Source organism: Tenrec ecaudatus, chromosome 5 (assembly GCF_050624435.1).
Source record: "Tenrec ecaudatus isolate mTenEca1 chromosome 5, mTenEca1.hap1, whole genome shotgun sequence".
NCBI classification, from domain to species: domain Eukaryota; kingdom Metazoa; phylum Chordata; class Mammalia; order Afrosoricida; family Tenrecidae; genus Tenrec; species Tenrec ecaudatus.
In genome coordinates this window covers 114,827,687-114,837,670 of record NC_134534.1, presented here as the reverse complement: position 1 = coordinate 114,837,670, position 9,984 = coordinate 114,827,687, and positions in this window count along the sequence as shown.

Sequence of the window (9,984 nt, the reverse complement as noted above, 5' to 3'; positions counted from 1 at the left end):
GAGGGTTGGAGGTACAGGGAATCCAGGGTGGATGATACCTTCAGGACCAAGGGTGTGAGGGACGATGCTGGGAGAGTGGAGGGTGAGTGGGTTGGAAAGGGGGAACTGATTACAAGGATCCACATGTGACCTCTTCCCTGGGAGAGGGACAGCAGAGAAGAGGGGAAGGGAGACTCCGGATAGGGCAAGATATGACAAAATAATGAGGTATAAATTACCAAGGGCATATGAGGGAGGGGGGAAAGGGGAGGGAGGGGAAAAAAAAAGAGGACCTGATGCAAGGGGCTTAAGTGGAGAGCAAATGCCTTGAGAATGATTGGGGCAGGGAATGTATGGATGTGCTTTATACAATTGATGTATGTATATGTATGGATTGTGGTAAGAGTTGTTTGAGTCCCTAATAAAATGTAAAAGAAGAAAAGAGAAAAAAATGATTAGGGCAAAGACTGTACAGTTGTGCTTTATACAATTGATGTATGTATATGTATGAACTGTGAAAAGAATTGTATCAGCCCCAATAAATTGTTAAAATAAAAAAAAAAAGAGTGAATAAATGATACCCACGAGGACTGTGCTTCCCGGCTCAATTAACACTGGAGTCCAAGAGAGAAGCATTTGCTCAAAAACACAGTTTAAGAGATAAAAGGGACAGGAAAGGACAAACAGAAACGGGGATCAAAGGAGAATATTACAAGCAGCGAGGCATTGAGGGGGAATGCAATTTTGCGTAAACTGTTAAACTGAAAACAATTTTTCTCTATAAATGTTCACCTAGACCACATTTTAAGAAAGAAAGAAAAAACTAAACTAGAAATAGAAAACACTGCCCAGTCTCACACTATCTTCATGATCATCGGAGCCTAGTTTCTGTACTTATATGCTATTCTGCATTATTTATTGCTACTTTACATTTATTTATCTTACTTTTGCAACCAGATGAGAAAATATTAGGTTTCTGTGTTCTCAAGATGGTGAACATTTTGATGAACAAAGTTTGGCTTTTTTTTAAAATTTTGGTTTTCATAAATACTTGTTTTATCCTACTTTCTTGTTTCAAATCCATGGGCTTGAAACTAAAAAAAATGTTGTTGAATTAACTGACACCAGACTTATTCCAAACTTGCTTTATTTCAGCAGACTGGGATGAGGGTGTGCTTTGTCTCACAACTTTTATAAACACATAAAGAGCATATATTTTCCAGTGGAACTGTTGATATGCTTCATCAGGCAAACAATTTTTATTAGAAGGGTGTTTATTAAATGAATATGTCACATTTTGAAGAAAACTGAGGAGACAGTTGAGCTTACTCCCTTTATTACTAACAGGACCTCTGGTCCCTGAGGGGAGGAAATCAAGTTATCAGCTTGCCAATAAGGGCTGGAACAAGTAGTGAAGAAGGAAATGTGTGAAGTGTGCAGCCAGATCCATCCCCAGATGACTAGATGTTTGTGGAGGACACAATGGCTAGTTCAACACATCTTTGAATAAGCAGATTTCAAGAGATGGATCTTCCATTTTTTTCTACAATGGATCCTTTTTCAGTAGGCATGGGCTTGGGGAGCATGGTTGCCATGGTTTACAATGAGGTCTCTTCTTTTTCTCTTCATAGAATCTCCAATTGTGAGCTCACTTGATAAAAACAGTAGCACAGGATAGCCACAAGCATGGTGTTTGAAGTTGCATAAATTTAGGTTAGATATTTTGCTTCACTACTTCCTATCTGTATGATTTAAGGCCTCTGTTTGATCTTTCCATACCTTAGTTTTCTCATGTATTAAGTAGGATCAATAATACCTGCATCAGAGGCATGTTGTGATGGCTAATTAATGTCACATTTATAAAGCGTTCATGGTGGTTCCTGGCAGTTAATGTTGGGGCAGAGACCTACTCCCATAATATACATGAGCTTCCTTATGTAGAATTTCCAGATGGAAAGTCACTGTGTAGTAAATTTAAGAGCCGACAGCCCAAATACTCTGTAGGGCTGGCAGCTGTGTATAAAATGATGGGGATACCTGCTGAGACCAATGAAAACGAATTATGTCTGTGGGGAGAAGAGATATTTTTCTCCCTTTTATAACAAAAAGTAGATCTACAGACCTCCCCAAATAAATCATACTACAAAGAGACATCAGACCATGAGACATCATTCAGTTCCCTGTTCTCCCTTAGGGTATGTCTGATGCTCTGTGGAAAGAATTGAAAAAGCTTTTCTTTAATTGTAAATAAGTTTAGAGATCAAGCTTCTTTGTCAATTTCTCATGCAGACTGTGTTATCCGGTATCTGTACGGAAATGAACCCTCGTTTGAGGAGCTGTGGGTGAGAGGTAGGTTAGTTATCCGAGCATTCGGCCAGACACACTCAGACTCTGTGGAACCATGGATAGGACTCCTTGGAGGGTAATCTGTCTCATCTTCCTTCCAAGGTAGTTTCACAGGACAAGACGGTGCCATACTTTAGTTTGTGTTTCAAATATAAGTTCCCTATCCCCACCCTTCTCATGATTATGGAGAACATTGGCATGCAGGGTCCTGGGCACTCTTTGATGGGGAGATATTCTAGGTTTGGGTCACAGGATAAAATGGGATTATTCGGACACTGTGAAGAAAACAGATGTGCTTTCTCTTTTGAAGACTCCCTGTCTTTGGTGAGTATCCTCTCTGGAGTTGTAGGCAGTTTTAAGCAGAAAGCCACTAGCTGTTAGACATTAGTGTCTCTGCAAATGAAGATGTCATTAGAGCAGGGCGACTTTGATACGAGAGGTGGGGAGAAAGATGCAGGCCATGACCATTCTGTGTGCTTTGGAAGCCTTCTTTTTAAAATGGTTTTATTAGGGGCTCATACAAATCTTATCACAACCCATACATACATCAATTGTGTAAAGCACATTTGTACATTCATTGCCCTCATCATTCTCAAAACATTTGCTCTCTACTTAAGGCCCTGGCATCAGCCCCTCATTTTTTCCCCTCCGTATCCACTCTTCCCTCCCTCGTGAAACCTTGATAATTTATAAATTATTATTTTGTCATATCTTGCCCTGTCCGACATTTCCTTCACCCACTTTTCTGTAGTCCGTCCCCCAGGGAGGAGGTCACATGCAGATCCTTGTAATCGGTTCCCCCTTTCCAACTCACCCTCCCTCTACCCTCCCTGTATTGCCACTCACACCACTGGTCCTGAAGGGATCATCTGCCCTGGGTCCCCTGCGTTTCCAGTTCCTATTTGTACCAGTGTACATCTTCTGGTCTAGCCAGATTTGTAAGGTAGAATTGGGATCATGATAGTGGGGGAGGAGGAAGCATTTAAGAACTAGAGGAAAGTTGTATGTTTCATTGTTGCTACATCGCACCCTGACTGGCTCGTCTGCTTTCCAAGACCCTTCTGTAAGGTGATGTCCTACAAATGGGCTTTGGGTCTCCACTCTGCACCCCCTCCCCATTCACTATGATAAGATTTTTGTTCTGATGATGCCTGATACCTGATCCCTTCGACACCTCGTGATTGCACAGACTGATGTGCTTCTTCCATGTGGGCTTTGTGCTTCTGACCTACATAACCGCTTGTTTACCTTCAAAGCCTTTAAGATCCCATATGCTATATCTTTTGATAGCCGGGCAGCATCAGCTTTCTTTGTCACATTTGCTTATGCATCTATTTGTCTTCAGTAATCCTATCATGGAGGTGAGCACACAATGATATATTTTTGTTGTTGTTGTTCATTGATGCCTGATAACTGATCCCTTCAGCACCTCATGGTTACACAGGCTGGTGTGCTTCTTCCATGTGGGCTTTGTTGCTTCTGAACTAGATGGCCGCTTGTTTACCTTCAAGTCTTTAAGTCCCCAGATGCTATCTCTTTTGATAGCCGGGCACCATCAGCTTTCTTCACCACATTTACTCATTCACCTGCTTTGTCTTTAGTGGTTGTGCCAGGAAGGTGAGCATCATAGAATGCCAATTTAATAGAGGAAAGTATGCTTGCATTGAGGGAATACTTGAGTGGAGGCCTAATGTCCTTCTGCTACCTTAATACTAAACCTATGTGCACATAGATCTATTTCCCCATCCTCATATATAAATATATTTGCATATGTGCATGCCTTCATTTCGACCTCTATAAATGCCCTTTGCCTTCTAGCTCTTTCCTCTATTTCCTTTGACTTGGAAACCTTCTAAAATTATTCTGAGAAATGCTTTATAATGTCCCATGAAAGCATCTTCAGTTATTGATCACTGCTTTTTCTTGACTGGGGAGTCCCCCAACCCTCTTCTCTGATTCCATTATTTTATTTTCAACCTCTTCTTGAGTGAAAAAAGTGACAGACATCTTGTTGATTTTTGATATCCTTAATATCTTACACAAGTTGTAAGGCTCCTTAGAATCCTCTGCCTCAGATGTTAGGTTTTCTGTAGGAGGCACTCATTGGGGAGAACTTCAAGAAAGCAATTATGAATAAGGAAAAAATCTCAGGACAAGGTGGGAGAAACTTGGATTTTCTGTGAGTGGGATTCATTTGTGGAGTATCTGTATTCTTCGACCAGCCAAAGCCACTCTTCTACTTAAAACACACTCAGTGACCTATTGATTGGGGGATATGTTTTAAAAAGCATGTGTAATCCATAAATTAGTTACTGCTTAATGCAGACTGTCCCAACAGCACCACCAATTTCTTAATTGATCAATTGATTCGTGATTTCTCTTGCCCAGTTAGACGTGGACTCGGGCCAATGGGAGAAATGAAGAAAATGTTGAGAAAGTGTAGCCAAAGATTTATTAGCCCATGAGTGAGAAACATTGCTTATCCATTCATTTTCCAGTAATTGCCTGTTTATTAAGGCAACCACTCAATGAGAAAGCCAACAGAAGAAATCTCCAATAGGAAAGGATTATATATTTACTGTAACTAGATGGCATTTTATTGCAGATATGAAAGCTCTCGGATCATAAAGAAGCATAGTGAAAGTCCCTAGGCTATAAAATAAAGTATTAGTCACTGTCCATTATCAAAGGGAATTTCTTTAGAGTCTATGGCAGTGGTTCTCAACCTGCAGGTTACGACCCCTTTGGGGGTTGGACGACCCTTTCACAGGGGTCGCCCAATTCATAACAGTAGCGAAATCACAGTTATGAAGTAGCAACGAAAATAATTTTATTGTTGGGGGCGTCACCACAACACGAGGAACTGTATTAAAGGGTCGTGGCATTAGGAAAGTTGAGAACCACTGGTCTATGGACTTGGAGAGAAAGCTGTGTCTGAGTAAGGAGAATTACTGGAGGGGGTAATTATTTATTCCTTGTATTGTGTCTTTGGAAGATAGCATGCTGCATTGCAAAGAGTGCAGACTTTTAGGTCAGTTAATCATGGTTTCAAATATAGACTTCACTACTTATGAACTTCATTACCAACCATGTGACCTTGGGCTTTTTTCTTAATATCTCTGATCATCCTTATTTGAGAAGTAAAGCTGTCTTGCAGTTAAGAATGTGCCACCTTGAGTCAACTTGCTAGGTAGGAATCCCAGCGTTGCCACTTTCTTGCTATGGGAACTTGAGGAAGTTTCTTCACCTGGGTGTTCTTTGGTTTCCTGTTCGTTTCCAATGAAGTAAATAGAACCGAGCAGAGTTTGTTGACTACTGGGCCCAGAATTCAAGGGTTACCTGCGTTTATCTGCAGCTGAAGTTCTCATGCCACCAGGGCCACATCCTTCTCATTCCAAGGATCTCTTCCTTTTCTTTAGAAACCTGAGCATGTACTTCTTTTTCCTGGCACCTGGTGAGCTTGCTCCAAATACAGAGGCTTAGCCTGAAGTGTGCTGGAACTAATGTTCCTAGAAGCAATCTTTAAGTCATAGAGTAGAGAAAAACCCAAACAAACCAGTGATATCTAGTCAACTACAATTCTTGGTGTTTCCAAATGTATTAGTGTAAAACTGGGCTCCATAGGGTTTTCAATGGTGGCTTTTTCAGAAGTGAATCACCAAACTTTTATTCTGAGGTACCTCTGGGTAGATTTGAATCCACTCTGATGGGTAACTGAGCATTTGCACCACCCAAAGAGTGTCTTCATTGTAGATGGGAGTCATAGATAAATGCCTCGTGGTGGATCAATTCTGAAGAGTATCTTAGCCACTTCCTCAGAGAGTCCTCATTGCACCAGAGATCTAGCTGTCCATGGGGCTCAATGACATAGCCTTCATTGGTCTTTCACTCTTTAATTTCATTTAGTAATTTTCTCATGCATTCTTCCATGCTCACCTCCCTAAATAAGCTCTCTGAACTCAAGTCCAGGGACTCACTTGAGGGAGCCCAAACTATTTCATACTGTTATCTACTTGTCTTGTTGTAAATACTATCAAGGCAGATGTTACCATAGTGACCTTAAATGTGCCTTGTGTACAGCATGATACAATACCTGTTCCTGCACTATCCTCACAACTTTTGTTATGCTTGAGCCAATTTTTGTAGTTACTGTGTCAACACAGTAGGATCTCATTACCAGCAAGAACCAGGAGTGGAGTGCATTCTTTGGACCAAAGAACCCTGTGCAATGAACCTCCTGGATCCAGATAACAACTGAACCATCAGAAGAACAATAGCAGAACTAGGAGTCAGAACATGGAACAGAGTGATGAAATGCCAACACATGGTGTCAGTCATGATGAGTGCTTTGTGCAAGAGGCTGATTTACCTTGTGACGTGCCTCTGGGCACTTAATTGGGTAAGTTGGACTTGCTGATTCAGGAAAGTATAGCTGATGGCCATTAGTTGAAGCTCACTGGAGTGGGGTGCCCCTGGGCATTTAATCCAGGAAGTTGGGCTTGCTGACCCACCACAGTGAAGCTGAGTGCATGCTGGTTAAAGCTTACAGTAGAGTGGTATGGTCCTTTGGGCATTTATTAGCAAACCTGAAACTTTGTAACATGTGCTAATAAATAACTCAACTCTGAGCATTTCTCATTGGCATCACAACTTGTTAACTTTATTAATAAACCCTTTGATCATGAATTTTTCCTGAGTTTCTATGTAGCCATTGCAATTGATATTAAAACCCAAAGAGGTAAAATAGAGAACATTAATTAAGACAGGGCAAATTGAAGGGTTTCTTCCTTTTCACTCTAACTAAACATAATGTCCTTTTCCAAGGATGATTTTCTCCTGATAACATGCTAGTGAGATGAAGTCTCACTATCAACGCTTCTGAGGAGCATTCTGGCTGTACTTCCACAAATGTGTTTGTTCTTCTGGGAGTCCATAGTACTTCAATATCATTCAACAAACTCATAATTCAATACTAGGACTTGGGTTGAGTATGCCTTAGTTCTCAAAGTGACATCTTTGTTACTTAGCATTTTAAAGCGTTAAAGAAGTCTTTTGTAGCAGATTTTCCCAGTGCAACACATGATTTGATTTCTTAACTATACTTCCATGGGTGTTGGTTGTGGATCCAAGTAAATTAAAATCCTTGATAATTTTTATCTGTTTATCATGATGTTGTCTCTTATTTTTTACTTGTCTTTAGCTGGGTTTTCTAGGGAAACAACGAAGGAAGCTTCTACTTATCTGCCTATCTACCTAGAAAGAGAGAGGGTTACACCAAGGAGATGGGTGACATCATTGTAGAGGATGGAAAGTTCTAAGACAGTAGATTAGACATCAAACTGGAGACTTTTCTTGACTCTATAGCTGATAAACCCAACATACTCAAGTCAGATGGCAGCTGTTGGCTTTGGAAGTGAATGAATCCAAGACCAGTAGACAATATAGCAGATCATATATGGCTCAAGTCCCAAGAACCAGAGGTCAGATGATGATGAGCCAGATGAAGGATCCAGATACAGCAAAACGAAACAAAACAAAAACAGGAAAGCTTTCGCAGAAAGTCCATATATATGGGAAATAAGCCACATCACCGAGGAAACTTTTATTCCATTAATTGGCTGCTCAGAGCAGATTTCATCATGAAAATGATTACATTATATCAAATTTTATGGTGGATGTGGGTGACTACACAATAACTGGCAAGCCAGTGAAATTCATGACCTAACCACGTTGATGCAAAGCCTTAACCACAACAGTACTTGAAGTTAATTACTGTAAGCCCCTTCGAACAGTGTAGGACAGATGATAAATACTAAATGCATGTTTGCGATCTTTATCAGCACTGCTCTGAGGAATTGGAGAATGAAATCAAAGTGCAATATGTATTACAAGGTCTTAAATAGTATAGGCACTCAATAATCATTAGTTCTCTTCCTTATTACTTTCTTCTCAAATCCTACTCTCACTTCATTATTCTAGGAGCTTTAATGCTTAATAAAAAGTACCACAATCACTTATTGCCATATGTACAATACAAAATATACTAGCAAGGACCCAAATTATGCATAAGTATCAACTGTTTATTTCCATTCTCATGGTGCTACCTTTTGAAGAGAAGTTGTAATTTTGAAGATGAAGATTCTGCTTTCTGGGGAACTTGGTGACCTCCACAGCAAACTTTCCTCTTCCTCAAATTGATTTTCCCTCCCTTCTCTAGCTGACACATGCTAATTCTCTTTTTAAAGACAAATCTACCTTTTCTTGACAGCTTCCTGGGATAACATTGGCAGAGATACAGTTCTCCTTCACTCAGCACTCTGCTCAGGAATCTGCAATGCTGCATGTCACCTTGCATCATCCTTCTCTGTGTCTGCCTCTCACTTTAGACATGAGTTCTTCATTAAAGTCAGGAGCTGCATTCACATCCTCTTTGCGTCGCTGTTGCTTGTCATATAATAGCTACTTTAGAAATAACATGAATGAGGAGAGATGCTAATCATATTCTTCTCTCCTTCTTTTTCTTCATTTATCATTCCAGGCTCCATTGTTCTTCTTCACAAAATGTTGCAATATGAGATTTAAGCTTGTATTTCTTTTCCAACAATAGATTTGCTTGTCACATTGTATACTTTTATTTTTCTCTACCTTGAAATAATGTGCACATGAAAGTTCTAAGAAATGTCATTAAAGTATGTGTAATGTTATATCAAATATCCATTGGTATGTGATTATTTGGAAACTATTCAATCATCCAGAAAAGTTTTGAGAAGCAAATAATCCCAAATCCCATAGATGAGAAATAAGTGAAGTGTATATTTTGAAAATGGATTGTTTGAAACATGCAATTGTGATTACTCTTTCGAGTAAAATTATTTAATTTCAATGTCACAACTCTTGATGATTGCATATTTTATTGTATGTATGTATAATAATTTATTCCACCTACTCTGTACCACCATCAGCATGGAGGAAGGCTTATTAACAACCTGCAGTATGCAGATGACATAAACTTGCTTGTTGAATGTGAGGAGAACTTGAAGCACTTGCTGATGAAGATCCAGGATTGTAGTCTTCAATATGGATTACAACTCAGTATAAAGAAGACCAAAATTCTCAGAACTGAACCAATAGGATTAACAGAGAAAAGAAGTCAAGGATTTTTGTCACGCTTGGGTCCACAATCAATGCTCATGAAAGCAGCAGTCAGGGGATCAGAGGATGCATTGCATCCAGTAAATGTGCTGCACAAGACCTCTTTAGAGTGTTGAAAAGCAAGGAAGTTATTTTGGGGACTGAGGTGCACTTGACCCAAGCCATGGTATTTTTAATAGCCTCATTTGCATGTGACAGTTGGACATTAAATAAGGAACACTGAAGAAGACTTGGTGCATTTGAATGGTGGCCCTGGAGAAGCATAGTGAAAGGGCCATGGACTGCCACAAGGAAACATGCATCTATCTCTAAAGAAGTACGGTTAGAGTGCCCCTTAAAGGCAAGGACGAAGATACTTCATTTTCCATACTTTGAACATGTTATCAGGAGAGACCAGTCCCTGGAGAAGGACATCATGCTTAGTAAATTAGAAGATCTGAGAGGAAGAAGAGGACTCTGCAGAAGATGGATTGACCCAGTGGCTGCAGCAATGGGCTCAAGCCTAAG